The sequence below is a fragment of the Arachis ipaensis genome, chromosome B08 (genome assembly GCF_000816755.2).
Source record: "Arachis ipaensis cultivar K30076 chromosome B08, Araip1.1, whole genome shotgun sequence".
NCBI lineage: Eukaryota > Viridiplantae > Streptophyta > Magnoliopsida > Fabales > Fabaceae > Arachis > Arachis ipaensis.
The window spans coordinates 123742145-123747883 of NC_029792.2; the positions used below are offsets into that span (position 1 = coordinate 123742145).

General features: G+C 42.4%; 1 non-coding gene across 1 annotated transcript; it reads left to right on the plus strand.

Annotated features, from left to right (window-relative positions):
* Window positions 980-1051, plus strand: TRNAG-UCC. Its single transcript has one exon. It is a non-coding gene; the product is annotated as a tRNA-Gly (tRNA).

Below are 5739 nucleotides of genomic sequence, written 5' to 3' on the forward strand. Positions count from 1 at the left end.
TTTAATATTTAATAGAAATTAATAACTAAGTATAAATGAAATTTTAAATTTTGGCCTCTAACACACCAGTTATTTTACAACTTTTATCTATCAGAAAAAAAAAATATTCAACTCTTGCAAATGCGATAAAGTATCACGACAGTTCTAAAATTCTATAAAATAGTATATAATCAAGAAATAGTATAACTAGAAGCCCAATAAAAGAATAAAAGTTCAAAGTCGCATAAAGCGAAATTAAAAAGCGTAAAGCGTTCACATCCGATAATTAAAATGTGTTAACACGAAAGATACAAAGCATAGTATATAATACCTTGTAAATAGTTTCAAGATACACAAAATAATAATAAAAGTAAACAAAATATATATGTATATACAAAAGAGAATTAGTCACAACTTGCAAAATTTAGGCTGACCAGCTCAAACAGAATATGATAAAATTTTAAAATTTAAAACAGCAACATCCTATTTCTCAAAGTTTTCAAAAATAAAGTCTCTAAGGCATCAAAATTATATATATACAAAGGATAAGAGAATAACTACAATAAAAATAAAAAAAATCGTAAAAAAAAAAAAAAACTAAGACAGTAAAAAACTGTGTAAAAAAATAAAGTAATCATAATATATAACTTAATGGCACCAATGTACAATGCAAATTATTGATCCAATAATAATCATTCTCTCGATTTATCCCTTTACAAATTCTTTTCTTTTTAGGGATTCAAACACAGAAAATAAACGGCGCAAATAAAACTACTGATTGGCTTTAGAATGTTCACTCTTCTATACCTTGTTTGAATTTGTTTGTTCAACCTAATCTTTGAAAAAATTAATTTTTCATACATCTTTCTATGTTTTGCTAATGATTACTACTATAAAATAAAGATCGATCAGAAAAGAGTCAAAAGAGCATGGTTATTCTTGAAATTGATTGCAAATAATCAACATATAAAATATCAAGTTCTTTGGCCGTACATTGAAAGCGTCAGTAGTCCAACGGTTAGGATAATTGCCTTCCAAGCAATAGATCCGGGTTCGACTCCCGGCTGACGCAGTAATATTAAAACATTATTATTGATCAATGTGTTATAGCATATTCTACTTTCTTTTCTTTATGTTTTTATAATTTAATTAATCAATGTGTTATAGTATATTCTACTTTCTTCTCTTTATGTTTTTATAATTTGATTATTGCATGAATTTAATTTTTTATTTGGATTCTTGAATTTGATAAACTATCAATGTGTTATCATCTCAATTTGTTAGTGTTCGGTTGGTCGGTTACCGGATGGTTCAGGTCAGGATCAGGGATGAAGGAAGGGGCTCGTCTGGTCACGGTCTTCCAGTCCGAGGGCGCGAGGTCCCGAGCACTTCGTGTGAAGGGGGGTGCCACCTGCAAAGACACTCCAACGCTCTTGTCAGAATACGTGCAGGCAGAATGAAGGTGGTGTAGGGACGTGACGTACCTTGGGGGAAGAGCCAGTCTTCCCCTTATATACATGTCAGTATTGGGCCCCTCTGGAGGGCAGGCCCATATTCCCAAGGACGCTGTCTCATAGCTGTGAGAGAGCCGTACGGGATGCGTGTCCGGGTCGGTTGAGAGGCGTGTAGTCGGGCCGGGTGGAGCTCGGGTCGGGTTGACCCGCGGGAATCCAGGGCCGTAACAGTGCCCCGACGCGCCAGTGATGGTCGTGAGGCGATCGGTGGTGCGTGATGTCCTTGTTCGTGTGTTGTCGCCGAGTCGGCTGACCGTGGGGGAGGCGCGTTTCTTGTGCGCGTGTCCCTTGGTCTGCTGAGGCGTTCGTTCGCCGCTTCGTTCTTCGTGCTGAGCATTAAATGCTCATAATGAGTTAAAACCCCGTGCGTAAAGACCATTTTGCCCCTATCTCTTTTCGCGCTCCTTGTGGTGGTTTTTAAACAGTTTCTTTCTCTTTTCCTCCTACCCTTGCCATTTTCACTTTCCTCTCTCCCTGATATCCAAAATTCCCTGTTCGAGCCCTCTCGTGCCTTCTTTTTCCTCTCAAGTTCCTGCAACCAATTCAGGTAATTTCTGCTTCCTCTTCCCTTGTGTTTATGCTATGTTTTACTGCTGCGTAGTTGTTGTTTGCGATTGTTGCATGCTTAGTTTACTTTAGCCGAATGGCCTTCCAATGGTGGGGTAGACGAATTAAGGGAGGGGTACCATTCCTGGGTAGGTTTTAGGTGATTTACGTGATAGGCGTAGTTTTTAACTGTTCTTGGCCATGATCTGAGTTTGAAAAGGCGTAGTTTCTGGGTTTCTATGGACTCCCGACCTCATAGTCTAACGGAGTGGTACCCCGATGTAGGTATGCCTCGCATCGTTTCCCGGTCTTCTGGATCTGGCGCGGCCTACGACCCGTACGCCTGGGTGACTGACGATATAAGGAGCTCGCCCAACCAAATGGACTTGGAGGAGTTGACTGAGTTCCGGCAAGCCGGCTACTTGTGTGGGGGGACTGACGAGGAGGCCAACTACGAGGCCATTGTCCCTGCACCCCATGAGCGTATTTATGAACTCAACTTCCACTCTCCTCGTGTCTCCGATTGGATTTGGTTTTACAAGTCCATGTTCACACAAGTTGGCGTTCGGATACCGTTCTCCGACTTTCAAATGGCAGGCTGAAGGGGTCCAGGCTTCCTCTACTCGTGAGGAAGGGCCCGCTGGAGGGCACGCGTCTCTCACCCCCCAGCCGGATAGTGACGTGGAGCTCATCCATACTCCCAAGAAGCAAAGGATGTCTTCCAGCCCGGAAGGGGCCCTTACCATAATGGAAAGGAACTTTGATGCTACCAAATTTATTGACTCACAGTTGATACCCGGGACCGAGGAGCATTTTCACGAGACCGAGCTGTCCAGGCAGGCGAGGTGGATGTACCGCACCTTGCTTCGTGGGGCCGTGATAGCTCGGAAGGCTGAATTCGAGTTATCGGGGATGGAGGCGCTCCGGAGGAAGATCGAGTCCTCTGTTAAGGCGAACAATAACTTCAAGGCCCAAGTTGAACTCCTCCAGGGTCAGCTGTCCGAGATGGGGGGAAAGCTTAGCGCTGCTGAGGAGAAAGCGTCATTTGTTGCGGAGAGGTTGAAGGCGTCCGATGAGACCGTGGCCCGGCTTCTTGAACGTGAGATGACCTTGGAGGGTCAGCTGAATGCCGCTCAGGGTCGGGTTGCCGCCTTGGAGAAAGAGCGGGAGCAGGCCGTCTCAGAGGCGAAAACCGCTAAAGCCGAAGCCGCAGAGCTTAAGAAGAAGCTTAAGGTGACCAAGGAGCAAGGGAAGAACGCCATTTCGATGACCGAAGACGCCCTGAAGGCTCAGCTAAAGATCGCAGCTCCTGATTTCGACACGTCGTCAATTGGCGTTTTCAAGACTATCCAGGACGGAAAGATTGTTGACATGCCGAGGAAGTGAGGTCTTGTAACTTAGGATATTTTGTAACGCATTTGCTGAACTACTTATTGCTCGTTTTTTGTTTTGACTCTTTGTAAGTTATACTTATTCAGTCGTTTGGCCGGGTTGCCGTTTGCTATATTTGTTGTCGTTGTTTCTTTCGGGGGTGGGCTCGCGCCCGTTTTCCCGTTTTATGTTTGTTATGGCTTGGATCGCCGTGGTCGTGTTGTCGTCGTAGTTGGCTTTGGCCATGAGGAAGATGGCCCCCGGGGTGATCAGTCCCGGTCTGCCGTTTTAGGGGGCGCTCGTGCGCGGCGCACGTAAGAAAGTAGTGGACAAGTACGAAAATTTTTGACAAGTATGAGTTAGTCGTTAGCTAAACAAATTAATCAATATGGCGAGCATTTGATAAAATAAAAAGACAGATCATCATGCGAACAAGGTGAGTATTTACAATTTGTTTGGGTTCTCAGGTCGGCGAGTCGTCTGGTCATGAGTAGAACCTTCTTAGGCTACCTGTATTCCATGTTCTGGGTACTTCCTTGCCGTCGAGTCTTTCTAGCTTGTAAGTGTAGAACCTATGCACAATTACTCAAGAGGGGGGGGTGAATTGAGTATTGCAACAACAATGAATCTTTTTGCGAAAGTTAAAGACAATATACAAAAGTGTTATTGTACTAGTATTTTTCCAAGAGCTTAACTCAATATAGAAAACTTTGGAGAAGACTTCTTTCAAAAATTTTGCAGGAGTTCCCCCTAAATATGTGCATTTGTTCCCTTAAAGGGCGTTTTTCAAAGAAAACGATTTAGATATCAAAAGTTTTTTTTGCTTAGCGGAAGTCTTTTTGAAATCATTGTTTCGCAAACTTATTTTTTTAAATCCTCAAACTTCTTTTTCAAAAGTTCAAAATTTCAAATATCCTCAAACTTTTCTTCCCCCTTTTGACATTATCAAAAAGAAAGGAGTTTGAAATGTGTCATAGAAGCATGCATAAAACAATGAATTTTTTTTTTTTAGGTTCAATATCTCTATTAATTTCAAGGATGAGATATTCCCCTCTTTTTATATATAAGCATGCATAATTCCCCCTAAATAAGTGAAATATATTAAAGCATGCACATTAACTTAAAATAGGGGTACCAAGCCTATTTTGAGTTATTCACCAAATAAGCATACAAGCATTAATCATTAAACAAAATTATGAAGGAAATATCAATTAAACCATTATAAACTTCAATTTGTTGATCCTCCATTGTTTATAATCTTCAAATTTTTCAATCTTCCTCAAGATCAACTCATAAACCTACAAAACAATGGCTTGTTCATCTTTGTCAAGGTAGCAAGTAGTGCTCATTGGTGTGTCCATTGCCTTAGCATTGTCCATTCCAAATCTTTTGAGCAATTCCTTGCAATATTTGGTTTGGCCAACGAAAGTTCCTTCTTTTCCAATGACGTTGTCTAGAGGATGATCCTTTGAAGTACGCCAGTCCTTTGGAAGTGCATTTATTTGTGCGTTTGATGGTTCAATTTCTTCAACTTGAACACTATCCTTTGTTGAGCTTGTAGAGGCTTCATTTAAATCTTTTTCTTTGTCTTCACCATTCAAATTTAGTGAATCAAAGTTTTCTGGAATGTTGGTTGATCTTTCAACATGCTTGTTCATTCAAGTTGTTTGTTGGTTTGTCTTTCATGTCTTTTGTTGGTTTGTCATTCATCAAAACCTACGAATACAAACTTCGCATACAAGCAACATGATTTACAGTAAGCACCTTTGCCGAGTACCTCCCTTACCCTGTAGGGACCTTCCCAATTTACCGCCAGCTTGCCTTCACCTGGGGTCGGGATGCCGATGTCGTTGCGTCGCAGGACGAGGTCCCTTTCCTCAAAATCTCGTTTGAGGACTTTTGCGTTGTAACACAGGGCTATTCTTTGTTTCAGCGCCGTTTCTGATAGGTGAGCCATCTCCCTTGTTTCCTCAATCAGGTCCTTTTCGACCGCTTCGCTCATGCCCGCGAGTAGTAGTCGGGGGCTTGGTTCGCCGATTTCGACTGGTATTACCGCATCGACCTCGTATGTTAGGCGAAAGGGAGTTTCCCCCGTAGCGCTTTGCTCAGTTGTCCGGTAAGACCATAGGACGGAGGCGAGTTCGTCAGCCCATGTTCCTTTCTTATTGTCTAGGCGCTTCTTTAGACCAAGAAGGATGACCTTGTTTGCAGCTTCTACCTGCCCGTTTGTTTGGGGATGTTCTACCGAGGAGAACTTCTGCTTTATCCCTAGGCCAGAGAGGAACTCCATGAACTTCTTGTCCGTGAACTGGGTCCCGTTGTCTGAGAT